The sequence below is a fragment of the Triturus cristatus genome, chromosome 10, assembly GCF_964204655.1.
Source record: "Triturus cristatus chromosome 10, aTriCri1.1, whole genome shotgun sequence".
NCBI classification, from domain to species: Eukaryota; Metazoa; Chordata; class Amphibia; order Caudata; family Salamandridae; genus Triturus; species Triturus cristatus.
In genome coordinates, this window is record NC_140593.1 from 420,458,484 (window position 1) to 420,474,631 (window position 16,148).

At 44.9% G+C, this 16,148-nt stretch overlaps 1 long non-coding RNA gene across 1 annotated transcript in view; it reads left to right on the forward strand.

Moving 5' to 3' along the window:
* LOC146789553 (uncharacterized) overlaps window positions 1-16,148 on the forward strand; it is a 56,854-nt gene that overhangs the window by 2,280 nt on the left and 38,426 nt on the right. The window contains exon 2 of the long non-coding RNA XR_014970119.1: window positions 4,551-4,616. This is a non-coding gene — a long non-coding RNA (uncharacterized LOC146789553). The remainder of the gene's footprint in view (window positions 1-4,550; window positions 4,617-16,148) is intronic.

Here is a 16,148-nt window from a genome sequence, read left to right on the forward strand (position 1 = left end):
ACTGCTTTTTAATACTTTCACTGCTCTTTAATACTATTTATATACTAAACTCCAATATATGGTGAGGTCTATTGGCACTGCCAATGCTTGTTTTATATAGTGGTTGGATTTGGCCCTCTCTGCAGGGTATCCATAAATGTTTTGCCTTCACATTTCCTATTTTTACTTAATTCGTTTTTGCTGGCCTTAGAACTATGTGCATTTAACCACTGCTAACAAGAGCAAATGTGCTTGTGCACACTCCCTAAAACATGATAAAATTGGCTTATACCTGATTGGCATCTTTAATTTACTCATAAGCCCCTAGTAAAGAGGTGTACCCAGGGTTGGTAAAATAAATGATACTAATGCCTGCAGCACTTATTCTGCCACCCACTTAAGTAACCCTATAAAACATGTCTCGTTGCCTTCAATTGCTGCATGTTAGCATTTTTTAACTACCAATTTGACTTAACAATATAATATCCTTGCCAAGCCTAAAACTCCCCTTTTACACATATAAGTTATACTTGTACTTTAGGTCTAGGGTGGCAAAAGACTGGTGTGAAGTTCTTTGTGAGTGTGCTGGAGGTAGCTCATTCGAAATGTAAGTGGGACAGGGAACAGCTTCACCCCACCCATCCTGGCAGAATCATGACGCATCCTCCCCACAATTAGTCTCCCTTAGTCTCACTGTCTGGTATAGATTCACAAAGGCCAACTGCCAACTAGTCATAGTCATATGACCCAGGCACCAAATGGTTAGGTCGAAAAAATGCCAACTTTCCAAAAGTAAAAGGCACACAGATAATGGACAGAATGCAGAGTCAATAGATCTGGGTTAAATCATCGTACTTTTGCTCACTGTGCCACCCCAGTTTAGACCCAGCCATATGCAAATCAGTCTTGACCCTGTGCCTCAGGGGAACAGTCCAGACCGAACTGCCAAGCCAGTTCCTACTTGGACCGGAAACAGGCATCCTGGGACCGGTTTCAGAGCATCACCCCTCATCAGCCAGGCTAGCTTGAACCCAGTGGCACAATGAGCCCGGGACCTATGTCTGGGCATACCCATCGCACTTAGGGCAAGAAAGCAAAAGGCACACAGATGATGGACGGAATGCAGAGAAAATCAAACATTCTCCCCCAGTCAATAGATCTGGGTTAAATACATTGTTCTTTTGCTCACCATGCAACCTCAGTTTAGACAAAGCCATATGCAAATCAGTCTTGATCCTGTGCCTCAAGGGAACAGTCCAGTCCGAATTGCCAAGCCAGGTCCACCCTGGACTGGAAACAAATATCCTGGGACCTGTTTCGGGGCATCACCCTTCATCAGCCAGGCTAGCTTGAATCCAGTGGCTCAGTGAGCCTGGGACCCACTCCTGGGCATACCAGGCGCACTTAGGGCGAGAAAGCAAAAGACACACAGATGATGGACGGAATGCAGAGCAAATCAAACATTCTCCCCAAATCAATAGATCTGGGTTAAATCTATCGTTCTTTTGCTCACCATGCCATCCCAGTTTAGACCCAGCCATATGCAAATCAGGCTTGACTCTGTGCCTCAAGGGAACAGTCCAGACCGAACTGCCAAGCCAGGTCCCCTGTGGGCCGGAAACAGGTATTCTGGGATGGGTTTTGGGGCATCACCCCTCATCAGCCAGGCTAGCTTGAATCCAGTGGCACAGTGAGCCTAGGTCCCACGTCTGGGCATACCCGACGTACTTAGGGCGAGAAAGCAAAAGACACACAGTTGATGGACAGAATGCATAGCTAATAAAACATTCTCACCCCAGTCAATAGATCTGGGTTAAATCCATTGTTCTTTTGCTCACCATGCCACTCCAGTTTAGACCCAGCCGTATGCAAATCTGTCTTGACCCTGTATCTCAAGGGAAGAGTCCAGACCGAACTGCCAAGCCAGGTCCTCCTCACTAAAAGTGGCATTTTCAGAATTGTGTCATAAAATCAACCTTCACCACTAAAGAGGAATTTAGATCACAATTCTTTTGAGACCAAACATGACATTTCCACATGTTCTCAATCACAAGTTAGCACAAATTAAATGTAATAAGGGTAACCCAATGTTATCCTAGGGGATAGGTTGGCCTAACTAGAGAAAAATAAATGTAGGGGTTTTCACTACTAGAACATGTACAAATTAAAAGTAAATGTGCAACTTTTTGAATACCCTGTACATTGCCCTATGAGCTATTCAAGCCCTACTCTGGGGGGACTTATATGTATTAAAAAGGGATGTTTAGGCTTGTCACAAGGTTTATTTTGCCAGGTTGAATTGGCAGTTTAAAATTGCACACAGGCTGCAATGGCAGACCTGAGAAAGGTTTAAAAGGGCTGCTTAAGTGGGTGGCAGGTAAGTACTGCAGGCCCAGTAGTAGTATTTAGTTTACAGGTACATTTATTACAACTTTACTAGGGAAATGCTAATTAAATTAAATGTGTCAATTTCCATATAAGCCAATTTTAACATGTTTAAAGGAGTAAGCACTTTAGCATTGGTTAGCAAGGGTAGAGTGCACAGAGTACTACGGCCAACAAAAATGACTGTCTACAAACAGGAAGCAAAATGTTTGGTAGAAGACCACAACAAAGGCTGTCAGGTCTAACAAACCAGTATATACCCTGCACAAGAAAAAGTGGAAAAGAATAAACCTTGTTGGCTAAGACATTATTGATCAGGCCAAGGTTCCAACATTTTAGTTTCTGCCCCCAAGAGCAATATGATGAAAATATGCATCTGTGTTCACAGGTGTTCTTCCAAACATGGTCGTTGAGAGAGTGAGAGACAACAGAGCCCTAACATCAATGACATGATTACTTGCCTTGATGAGCCTTGCAGATTTTTCATGTTAGATCTCTATAAAGGATTCTGTCTTTGGTTTCACATCAGCACACATTGCAACGTACACAATGCCCTGCATTTCCGGGGTACTGTTTGCTGGTCTTCCCAACACCGTAGTTGGCCCACGACCATGCGGTTGGCCTGAACTGTTGGATTTGTTGTTCATGACACCGTGAGAGCCGTGGATGCAGTTATCAACTTCAATGAACTGTATTTGAAACTTATTATAGCAAAATTTGTATCTTGAGTACTGTACGTTGGATTTTTATCATTTTGGTCTTGTTTTACACAGATAAATATTGGCTATTTTGCTAAAACTGGTGTTGTGTTTTCACTATGTTACTGTATGTTATGTGCAAAGGCTTTACACATTGCCTCTGAGATAAGTCTGACTGCTTGTGTCAAGCTACCAAGGGGGTGAAGCAGGGGCTATTTTAGGTGTGTTGAAGCAGGGGCTATTTTAGGTGTGTAACTCCCTTGTCCTGACTAGAAGGAAGGGTCCCTACTTGGACAGGGTACAAACCTGCCAACTAGAGACCTCCATTTCCAACAGGTGCCAAACCATAGAAACCATTGGGACTAAATTTGCTTTGCATTAAAATGTGGTTGATATACCTGATAAAGTATGGCTTTAAGTTTTTACATAGGCCTGGGGAGCAGTACAAGTACCTCAGAGAACAATGCAAGACTACACTTTTTGAAATGGTGGAACAGTCCTTATCACCTGAGGGATGGATGCCATGCTATGCAGCACTGAAGGCACATTAACAATGCTAGGACATGCCCAGCTGGCATGGCTCATGAAGAATTGGTGCAATTTAAGCAAAAAATTAAGAATTTTAAGAAACACCAAATGAATAGAATTGAAAAAACTTGCCTAGTTATTTTGAAATCTTCACCATTGACATTGGCAGCCAAGAGATTGCACCTAGGAACGTATGGTTCCTGAGGCTCTCAGCAGTACTTGTTGGTGACCTTATATGTATAGTGCAGATGTCACAGATGAGTCAAGTGTTTTCCGCTGTGCCTGCTACAGCGTTGCCTGTCCTTGATGACGGGGTTGCAGCCTGGTACACTCCCATCACTCACCATCTAAAATCCCCCATTCTACAGTGATGAAGTTCATTAATTTGCAACATACCAAAGGCTGTTTCAATTCATCACACAAGAAAGCAATTCAGTGAGTGAAAATCACCAAAAGTTCGATTGGTCAAACATTATTCTAGGTCTCTAGGCATTATGGCAATTGGCTGCCTCGTACTACTGGGAACTGTTCTGCAGAGTTGGGCAAACTACGCAATCATGCCCTTCCTCAGATGGAACTGAAGCACCCAAAGACCAAGCTTTTTTGCAGCTACAAATTGCAATCCAAATTCCTAAATGAAGGATCCTGCTGACCTCAAGTGCCATGTGTCAGAGACAATACAGTAAAAAAGGCAACTTTTCCCTTTCCCTCTTAGTGAATGATAATGTTGGCATGACTGGTGCTCTTTAATGAGCTATGCCATTTACTTCAGAAATCACCACAGTCTGTTTGAGAACCATAATACTGCATCAGCAGAGAACATTGGCAAGGAGAACACACAGTACTGCCTATACCCCCTACTAGAAACACTCTTGTGTTTTTTCTTAAGATCCATTCGATGACCTAAGCAAATGTGAATCTCTAAACTTATTTTTGAGGGCAGTTACTTTCATATTTTAGATTGGCTGAAATGATTAAGGAGAGGATGGAACAAGATTCCAAAGCTCATGTCGCTGAAGTGGAAAGGTAAGTGGAAGAGTTAATAGAAGGATTGGTAGATAACTTGTGAAATAGAAAGGAGAAGGCCGGTGTGACGAGATTGACAGAATAAAGAAAAATAAAGAGAAATATGTGAATCACAAATAAGATGTTTGCCATCATCTTTTGAGTAGATTGTGACGCCACATAAATTAACGCATGACGCTCGTTTGTTAGGGAGCTTTTACTGGCTAAACTAAGACAGGAAGATTTTGCCCATTCAACATGTAATAATTTGCTCTCAAAGGGGAGCTTAAAAAACACTTTGTGTTGAAATTACTTATGTGTATGTACTAGGTGAGAACCTCCAGCGTTGCCTCATAAATATGACAAGCACACTGAACACAGAGGGATTTACTTTTGTCCTCCTTTTTAAGGTGTGGTCGTGCATATGGACAAAAATGTGGCCATGTTCCAATACTCAATTAACCGTGATTCCTTTAGACCTTTAGTAGTGCTATGGGATGTAGGCATATCAGTGGGGTGATTAGTCCAGACTAGAGGCACCTGGGCTAGATTTTAGTAAAATAATGTAATGCCTGCACCAATCTGTATCTTTTAGGATTAGCAAAGACACCTACTTTACCAGAAAGAAATGCACATTAAAACTGATTCTCTTATTCCAAGGTTGCCTACCCTTAAACAAATTAAACAAGCTGACCTTTGTGGGCAGGAAATAAAATCCTATTTGTCAATGCACACCTTCACATTTCATGGCCACTAGGTGACCTGAAACCAAAAAGTCAGAACTCCATTGTCCTGTGACTCACTCTCCTACATCTACAAAACACAAAACCTGGGATTTACAGTTATAAATCACCTCAGTAATGTCAGATGTTTCAGCTAATGTGGGTGCAGATCCTATACTGACTATATAAAAAACACATGCTTCTTTATGTCATGGCACAAACAACATACCACTAACGTTCACCCCTACATCTCTAGTATATTTCAAAAATACTAAAAAAATGAAAAATCTATCGACTCATGTTTGTTCACTTCAAACCTAGCCATTAGAGTGAAGTAATAGCATTTGCTTTTAATTGATTGCTCTCCATATCAGGTTCCCATTGAGGACATTTAGGGAGCGTTGCAACACTGCTAGGCAGGGAATGAGCAAGATTTGGTTTGTGGCTTCACACAGAATGGCACACAACAGGGATAAATGTCCGGCTCATCTTTGGTGAAGGTGAAAAAATTCTTGATTTTAGGTTTGGTGACCTGGTGGCTGGGAGCGTTTGCAGTGGTCATTTTTCTGTCAGGCCTTAGTTAGTGGTTAGTGTCTGTTTCCGGTGAGGGACAGTTATATCAGATTGTTGCCTACCTTAGGTTGGCGCACCATCTGGTGCTGGAGGCATTGCAGCTTCTGAGCGAGGCCGGGCGGATGGACCTCGTCATTGCGGAGGCGGTGGGGCTGGCGCGGCCTGTGCAGTAGGCGTCGGCCGGTGTAGCTGCCACTGTGGCTGCCTGTACCTTGCCCAAACGGCAAATATCCACCCCGGTGAGTGAACGGGCCGCTCACATGTCAGAAGAGCGGCCCCGGGGGCATCTGTCGTGATTGAGGGTGGGGAAGGCTGTGAGGTGGTTTGGGCAGGGGGCGGGACCTCGGCGACTCGGCGCGAGCCTCTGGAATCCGGAGGTAAGCCTGGGAAGAAGAGAGAATCGGACTCAGCAGAGCCTGGGAGGCCTCCTTTGGCCTCCGGGGCAGCCAGGAATGCGGGCTCTGAGCCCGCGGTAGGCTAGAGGGATATCGGGGGTAGGGCACGGCGGGTGAAGGGGTAAGAAGGCCCTCATTGTGATGGAACCTGGGGCACCCTGCATTACTAGAACGCATGCAGTTAAAGGCCCCGCTCCCGTGGATAGCTTGAAGAGGAGCGGGGCGGGCCGCAGTGCAGAGGGCGGCGTGAGGGATGTCATCTCCCCGGAGCCTGCGTGGCATGCACCGGGTGCTAGAAAGGGCGCTCGGGATGCCCCTCCTGCACAAATCATAAGGACATTCGTTTTGAGTCAGTGGACTTTTTTAGAGATGACAGTGTGAACTTGTCAAGACTAGGCATGGATTTATGGCATGGCATGGCATGGATTGGAGATCAGGGAGCTTTTGTCCAGGTGCCTGAACGTGCAGAGGCATTTCACATAAAGACATAGGGGGGGTGGCAGAAAGGTGGGGTAGATTCTCTCAGCCCACTTTCTGGGTGGCTGGCGTTATTGAAAGTTTGCCTTGGCTGGCAGAAGTTTTTTGGTCATTGTTGAAGGTGGGTTTATCAACAGGGAAAGGGTAGGCAGGTTATTTTAAGTTTAGTTAGACAAGTTTGCAGTGTTTACTGTTGTAGAGAGGCAGGCAGAGGATGTTGGTTAACTGAAGTGTAGAATTATTGGGGATACTTTTACCGCAATGCTTTGTATTGTCGTGTAAATTGTAATGTCATGGTGGGGGCGGGTTCAGGGGATCATATGGGCGGGGCGGGGTCAGGGGTCTGGTATTTGGATGTATTAGTCAGGCTCTAAGTTTTGTAAGGCAATTGCATGGGATGTTTATTGTAATGTGCACCTGTTTCAATAAAGTGGCCTTTTACACACAAAATGGTCTTTTTTGGTCTGCTTCTCCCTCCCAAGTTCATGCACTTAGCTCCACTTGAGACAGTGGCATAGCTAGCCCTTGTGCCACCTGTGATTGTTACTGCTACTGGTTTTGCTGCCCAGTGGCCACGTGAAAGAGTGGGGTGGGGGGTTCTGGCGGTTTGTTGTGCGTTGCCGCCGGCATTGGGCGCATGAAAGAGCGGGGGAGCGGCCACCCCCAAAACTTGTGGTGCCTGGGGCGGATCGCACCCCCCTTGCTATACCACTGACGAGGCAGTTTGTGAAGTAGATACACCCCATGAGAGCATGTACTGTGTAGCATGCAAATGTGACTGACACTTTCCTCTCTAAATATCACCTACTACAACCATGTGCATTTTTGTATGAAATTAATCTCCAGAATATGAGCTTTTTACTCGTGGGTTAAAAAGTTCAGTCCTTATGGCAGAAACGCTTGCAAATGAACAGATACACTTATTAAAAACACATTTGTGCCTATTGCAAGAGAAACGGCACATGTAGACCCAACTAACAGAAACACAGTTCCTGGATCGCACCAATCTGCCTACAACAACGCACTAAGGAAATGGGGTTGGCAGTTCCTAAGGCACTAGAGCAGGGTGTGGTTCTATAGTACAAAGTTCCGTAAAACCGTAAATACTGAAATCTAAAAATATATGTAAATTATTTACCATATCATCGCACCTTGCACAGGAATTGTTGCACCCAACATTTTCCTTATGAGTCTGCATCGTTAATCTTCTGTATTTATTAATGTTATCTGTTGCGTGCATAAATATACATCATAAATATCTATCTTGCCCCAAAATTGGAAATCGTAGATCATACTAACTCAGTTGGCATACACACCATTGCTTGTCTTTTCACAAATCAGCGATGAGTTTTAATGCATCTGCAAAATCGAGCAGCTATTTTTTGATTGCTGCTATGCGACCCCTTTCATTAATGATTTAAATGCAATTAAGATCACAATGGCCGTATCTGCACACCTTCCATATTAACAGGCAGTTCATCACACAGCTCTTCCTCTGTATGGAAGAATCCACGCAGCTGACTCTGGTGATGTTCACAGAGGCACCTGCAGTCTCCGCATGGAAACAGTACAGAGCACAAGTCCGGACTGGGAACCAAAAGCAGCTCTGAAAAATAGTTTAATACCAGCCCAAGTCTGTGTGATGCAAGCAAGTACACTCAAGGAGACACTTTCAACGAAAATAACACTTTCTCACTCAGCCGGCTTTATGATATTGCGTGTTTCGGACAAGGGGTGATAAGTTCCTGGGAAGTCACTGCCAGCCTTCAATCAGTCACTCAAAGTGATCTGCTTTACTAGCTCTCTCCCGGGCAGCCGTAGTCAAGAGTACAGGCCACTTTCACTGAGGCCCCGTCCAGACTTTCCTTGGTCCGTTCATATTTGCGGGAGGCCTGTTGCTGAAGATGCAAGAAAGTAAATCTCTGAAAACTGTTAAGTTTCAGCTTCGGTCAATTGAGCCTGACAAATTGGTGCCTGCATGATTTTCATTGTTGAGTGCACCGCTATGGTGTGCCAAACTTACTTTATTTGGACTAATTAGAGTTGGGAGACAAATTGCACCATCATTTGTTGAAAACATCACGTCATGAGGATCTTTAAGAAAGGAATATTTTGACATGTTTTTAGTGTAAGAGGCGAGGTTAGCCATTGAATTTCCTGGCCATTTTTGTTTTTAGGTAGAGCCTAGAGTCAGCGCGCATGCTCTGCTCTGGGAGTCTTGCTGTACTGGAGTATGAAATCGAAACCCCGCCCACTCTCTGCCCATATTTGTCATTGACTTGTGCCAGTGTCCTTCGTAAATGCAGGCTTCTGATTGGTTCATAGGCTTGTTGGTCCCTCCTTAATACCGCCTTGTCTTCATTTGTAACCTCCCATGGCTACTGGCCCCTTTACTTCGGTTGTTACAAAAAGGTATGTGTTATTTAGTCTATAAGCACTACATTATTGAGTTTCTCTTACTGCAGGCATGAAAATGTGCTTTGCTTACACTGTGCGCACCATGGCGCGCTTTCACTTTTTCAATGGCAAATGGTTTCCAAGGCAGATAGAACCGATGAACCGCTCCCCACCCCGACCCCAGCAGCAAATCCGGCTGAGAGGAGAGGTGGCCTGGCTGTGACTGTGAACGCACAACTATTAGGTAGAGGGAAGCATGCTCGTGACAGACTGGGAAAGTGCGCACAGGTTCCAGGCAGCAACAGAGGCCTGGTGCTCACTACCTCCCTGTGCCATGTCGTGCACAGGGCATTGCTCTCCTTGGGTCTCGTACCTTTTTCATCTTCCATTTGGAAGGATCTGCTCCTGGTAGTGCCTCCCGTTCAGTGTGTGCACTGCGGTGCCTGTTACCTATGCTGAGTGCCTGCAACCGCCGCTGCCTGCGATGTAGGCAAGGCTGGCGGGGATGCGCCCCGATGCTGGGAGAAGCTGCCGGTGTTGCAGACACTCTCGCCACCCTTTTCCCCAGCCGGAGATGATCCTATTGATCCTTCCCCTGAAGCCGGGCCCGCCTTCCTGCCACTGCACAGGCAACGGACTGACTTATTGGTGTTCTATGTAGGATGGAGTCTGACATGCTGTGCTGTAATATGGAGAAGCAGGCAGAAGGGGTCTAGACCATGTCATGGACTCTGAGGCTCTGCGAGGATGTTGCCAGGGCATGACAAGAACCACAGTAGAGAGCCTGGTACAGCAGGGAGGGTCCATGCCGGGAAGGCAGAGGGCCCCTAAGCCGCCCTTCAGGCCATGGGAGCAAGTGAGGATGCCATTACAGGCGCCGCTAAAGCGTGATGCATGTCACTGGTGGGAGACTGGTGTGGCGGTTGCAGGTCAGGAGCAGAAAGTTGGGGGGCACCCAGAACGACAGATGGCTTATCTTTGCCAGCTACCATTCAGTCGTAGCACTACCTGGGCTCAGGCGCCTCTGGCTGGAGGGGAGGTCCACGCCACATAATGTCAGCAGCCATCCTGTAACCATTGTGTGGCCATGCCCCTCAATCAGTGGCTCAGGATGGGGCTCTACCAATACACCAAGGATGGCGGTTTGTGTGGAGGTTGAGGTGTCATGCAGGCATGACCTCCCAGTTGTCTCTCTCCCTTAATCACAAAAGGTAATCACTAGTCCTTAGTAACTGATAAATAGTTGATTTTTTTTTCTCTTCTTATTTCCTACACGGGTGGTCTCATGGCAAGGCTTCAGGAGAGATTTATGTCAATGGCGATCCCCAGCCTTAGGAGCATCCTGGGGGAGCTCCTTCACTGTCTGCCATAAGTTGAATGGGTTTTCTCGCCACAGCGTGTCCCGCTTGTACTGACGTTAAGAACGTTGATGGGGAGGCACCATTTCCCATTTCTTTGCTTCTTTAATGTTTTCTCATCCGCCTTGGGCCCACAGACGGCATATTTCTATCAAACTTCAGAGCCTCAGTTCGTCTCATCATGCCTTCACACATTATGCAGTACCCACTCCAGATTTACTAGGTACTGGCATATCAAAGTTCCTTTACAAGTCATTCAGAGAAAGGGATCCCTTAATTCAAAGTAAATGGTGTTTGTTAACCTAGTTGCTCCTATATATTGTGTGATCCAAGCTAGAGACCGGAGCAGACGTGTCTACCTGGGCTCCGGCCTCCACCCAGTGAAATCCGTAACTATCCTGTGCTCCCACAGCCACCCCAAAGATTTCCCCTGCATTTCTGGACATTATTGGGCCAATATTATTGAGATATGATGTGTATTACTCTTGCAAATGGTGATAGTTGCTGGCAGGGTCAATACTGATTATTGCTAAAAATTTAATTGGTATGCCTTTAGATTGGCAGGTGGAACACGCCTAAATTCCCTTAATTAAAACTTTAATAAAGGCTGTCACTCTTTACCTTAGTTAAGGCATCTTTTCCTGAAAGCCTATGTTTGTGGCGAACCACGCGATTCCGTGTATGAAGAGTTAAAGTGTGTTTTAATTTTATTGCTCTGACCAACCCTAAAGTTTTACATTATATTTACTGTTTGCCTTACTTGGATTGGCACCATTCTACACAGAATGCAATGCTACAAAAAATGTACAAACTTACATTCTGCCTGGCCTATTTTTATCAAGTTCACTTTTCAAATGTACTTTTCACAATGTTTATTAGAAATATTAATTCTTAATGTTAACCTAGTATAGTCAATGTATTTTTAAAACAACAATGAACATGTAGCAGAGTAAGAATATTGGCCCAAGGTGTGTTAATGGATAGAGGATAGTGTAGGCACAACGCTGGCTCAGTGAAGAGTGGTTAGAGTTCAGTAATTTACAGGATTCCAGTGAGTTTTTGAAATTTACAAAGTCCACTTGATGCTAAATAAAATATTCATTAGGAAGCCAAGTGTATTATTTGTGCAAATTGTAGTGTGACACCCAAGATACAGGACCATTATATGCCAGATGATCATTAAAGTGTTGGCCTATTTCCAAAAAAGCATAGTGCTCACTACTGAAGGAATAATCTGCATGTCACAAGTATGTTGTTATAATCTGTATCCTATTATGATAGTCAATAGTCTTAGGACTCTTTGGTAAGAACATCTGTTCCTAAAGCAGAAAAAGTCAACTCACTTTTTGATCAGCATGGTTTAATTGGTTATTTCTATTGTTATTGATTGTATTTAGTTTGTGGCTGCATGGATAATACTTATAAGGTCCTAAAGGCAAAACCGATTGCATTGCAAATGCTTGTTGTATTTTAAACGTTGGTGGCACTAGATGTTTCCTGCTCCTGTGTGTGGTTAGTTTTGGAGAAGCTCTAACATTTCCTGATTTCATGACTTTTCATGTGTCGCCTTGGGTACCTCTTGGTTGATTTGTCTTTGCTTATACATTAAAATCTTCCAAACGCTTATCTGAATAAGTGTTGTCCAGCTGGGTAATAAAAGTCTGATTGACTAAATACACAATATTCTTATACACAATATTCCTAGCTTTGAAAGTATGCAGGATTTCTTAAATAAAAAAATTTGCTGAGAATTTCACTATTTGACAGTAGTGTTCAACAAGGTATGTCCATGTACTGGTGCTGTACCGTGCCACATTTGTGCAATGCTTTCCTGCAGATCACTATACTAGTCACGTGGTCACATGTCACCACTCAGTTTGTAATTAAACACCAAGGGGGCGATTATGTGTGTTGACAGTGCAGGCGGTACGCCACCACCACGCCCCACACCGCAGAGTCTCGCCGCTACCCGCCAGATTACAACTTTAAAGTGTCTGGTGGGCGGGCGTCGTGGTGGTCCCGCAGCCGTACCTCCTCCAGAGGCGGTGGTGCCTTTGAAATAGGACCCGCTTTGAAAAAGGCACAGAACTGGGACCGCAAAACAAGGTCCTGCATGCCATAAACTCGAAAGTCCATGCTGTGCAGGAACTGGTGTGTATGCACACATGGGGGCACATGTTATGCCCCCCTGTGTGCATCCACATGCGGTGGAGGCACGGGGGTCGGTGGCGAGGTAACTTGTAATATGCTTGGCGGGACCGCAGTGGTCCCACCACACATATTGCGGCCTCTAACTGCCTCGCCACCTCCAGGACACGGTAGTTCCCTGGCTGGGGCTGTGGTCCCAGGGCAGTCCAACCGCCTAGCTCATAATGGGGCAGTCAGACCGCTGGTGCAGCGGCTGCTGGCCTGCCACCATCACACCCCCGTGATTGTGGCGGTTCTCGGACCGCCTGATTCCTAATCGGGCCTCAAGCAGAGTGCAGGAGGATGGGCATGTCACCTAAGATGAGGGGGTGTGGGGGCATAAACTACTGTTGTGAATATAGCAAGAGCAGGAACAGGTGAAGAGAGGGTAAAGGAAGGAGTAAACTGTTACTTAGGAGCGTAGTTAATAACAGCAAAAGGAAAGGACCTGAGGAGCTGAGAAGGTTGGGAGAGGGTAGTTGGCGCAAGCTTAACAAGCTTGTAGGACGGCAGCTTCCGTGACTGTGCTCTGCACTACAATCCTTCGCTAATGATGCCTACTGCACAGAGCTCACCCTGCTCAACCTCAGTTACTGCTGTTGCAGGCCTCTTCCTACCTTAATCCATCAGCTTCCCTTTGACTTTCTTCTTGTGGGTCCCAGCAGCGCGGACGCTCAACACCCTCATGACCTCTGCTGCAGCCATACCTTGCACTTTCCTCTTCTGCTTCTTGTCCGAGTCTCAAGTGAATAAAGTACTAATTTTTAATTGTCCCTTTGCCTGAAATGTGCCACAATTAGGGTTCTTTCACAGTCCTTATGACATTTTGTCATGTTGCTAAAGAGAGAGTGGTTGAGTTGTATGTACTTGCAGTATGGTATGGGACCTATAAATATGAACATTGGGCCTTACGATCACTACAGACAAATCAATGCTGGTCCTGGTGCAGGTCATCCACCAAGCAACAGAGTATTAGGCAAAGCTAAAGATCTTAGTGAATAATTTTAAATATTAGGGTATACATGTAGGTTCTTCATTTGTTTACTTTACTACAGCAAATACAAAGTGACCTGCATACATGGGAAACCTTCCCCATATCAATGTTGGGCAGATTTAAAATCACCATGCTACCCAAGACATACTTCAAAATTACAAATAAGAGATTCCTGCAGTGTTTTGCCACCATTTTTTCAATGATTCAAAACATCCTGCGGGCAGGCAAGCAGCAAGGGTTTCCTTCATGAAACACATAAAAACAGCTTATGAGAATGGGCAGAGCATCTCAGATATGTAACTATATTATTAAGCACCACATTAATAGCTAGATCTTTGGTGAGAGAGATGACCCATCACATAGGTTAGAACAGGTGTCCAGGGTCTTATTTATGGGGCCAGGGTCTTCTCTGTTTGGGCCACAATACCAAACATATACCCCTTTATCATGAAATAGCACTCTTCATATGGGATAAAGTACTTCATTGCAAACTTAGGGCCTGATTCACAAAGGGGCTCTGCTCTTGTGGCGAAGGCCCTGCAGTCGTGGGCATAATCTCCGCAATGAAAATTCTCATCTGCATTGCTCAATCATTCAACCAGTTTATTTTTCATATAAAATCCATAAAACCCCAGCAATAAAAATCCAAACCATAACCAGCCTGGCTAAAATAACAAACAATCATATTAAAAAAGAAAATAAAGTACAGTAAATAAAAACATATTTACACTGAGATGCCATCAATCAGATTGTAAAGTGCAAATGCTCAGTAAAAGGGAAAAGGGAGATATACAATAATCTTTATTATGTAGATCATTTCAATATCAAAACAGTTCTTCTATAAATAGTCTAAACCTTGCTGGAGCTCTGGAAACTCCCCCCCAATTCTGAAAATGTAGGGCTCTTTAGAAGCATATTTGCACTATAGTGCCATTGATCAAACATGTTAAGTGCACGCTGGAAGTGATGTTCACGTCACATATATAGATGCCACCTTGGTGAAAGCGTGGAGTCATGAAGTGCATTGACACTGGTGTTTCCAAACTAGGGCCCTGAAAGGGATAATCCCTAATCCTAGAAATCTGTCCACAGGCCGGGAAGGATGGGTGGGTTGGTAAGGAATCTGCAGCTAGATATTGTCTCTATCAGATAATGCGTTACCGAAGGTATTCAACTTGTTCTTCTGATAGAGACATCTAGCTGCAGATTCCTTACCTTTGAATAAATACCCAAGCAATAAAGTCCCCAGTGGTGGGTTGCTGACAAATTCTAAACTAAAAAGTTCTGCAGGACCGAAAGGGCAAAATGCCCGTCCCTATGAACTTGGCTGTCCAGCCAGTAATATTTGGTGAACGTATGCAGGGATGCCCACGTTGCTGCCTGGCAGGTGTCCAGTACTGGAACTCCACGTGCTAATGCAATGATCACAGCTTTAGCTCTTAAGTCCTCAGGGGGCTGCTTTTTTGCCAGTGTATAGCAAGTTTTAATGCGGACAACTACCCAGTGTGAAATGGTTTGTTTCTGCACCGCCTGGCCCTTCATTGCTCCAAATTACCCCACGTTGGTCGTCCACCAGGAACTCTTGTGTGCAATCAAGGTGGAACGACTATGCTTTGTTTGGCTTCAGACGGTGAGAGTTGCTCCTCTTCTTTTGAAGGATATGGAGTAGCATATAAAATGGGCAAGGTGATGGATGGCTGTCATGGAATGGTGTTACCACTTTTGCAAAGAAAGAGGCCTAAATGTGAAACACCAGTTTGTCTGGAAAAACTGAAAGGAAGGGAGGCCTGGATGATAAAGCCTGCAGCTCATTCACCCTCCTGGTGGATGTTATTGCCATCAGAAAGGGTGTTTTGATAGTAAGCAGCCGGAGGGGACGATTATAAAGAGGTTCGAAAGGAGCACACATTAGGATAGTGAGGCCTAAATTAAGGTCCCACTGAGGCATAATGAAAGGAGAAGGTGGAAACATATTTACAAGACCTTTAAAGACCTTTAAGAAACTAATTTACAATAGAGGACATAAATAAAGAGGGTTAATCAGGCAGATGCAAAAAGGCAGACAGAGCAGAAAGGTAATCCTTTAGAGGGTCAGAGCAAAGCTGTGCTGGGCAACGATAAGAATAAAAAGGAACATCAGAAAGGGAAGCAGAAAGAGGGTCAATAGACTTCCCTGTACAAGATAATACATATTTTGTTCCATCGGCAGGCGTATACCATCTTGGTGGAGGGATGCCTGGCTGCCAAGATAACATTTCAGACTTCGGGGGGAAAACTAAAAGCTCTCACTGTCGCCAGTCAATCTCCATGCAAGAAGGTGTAGAGTTGACAGGTTCGGATGGAGGACCCCGCTTGTTGCTGTGACAGAAGATCATCTCGAAGAGGCAGCCTGATCGGGGATCTATGCTCATGCTGAGAAGCTTTGAATACCAGTCTCTCCATGCCCAGTC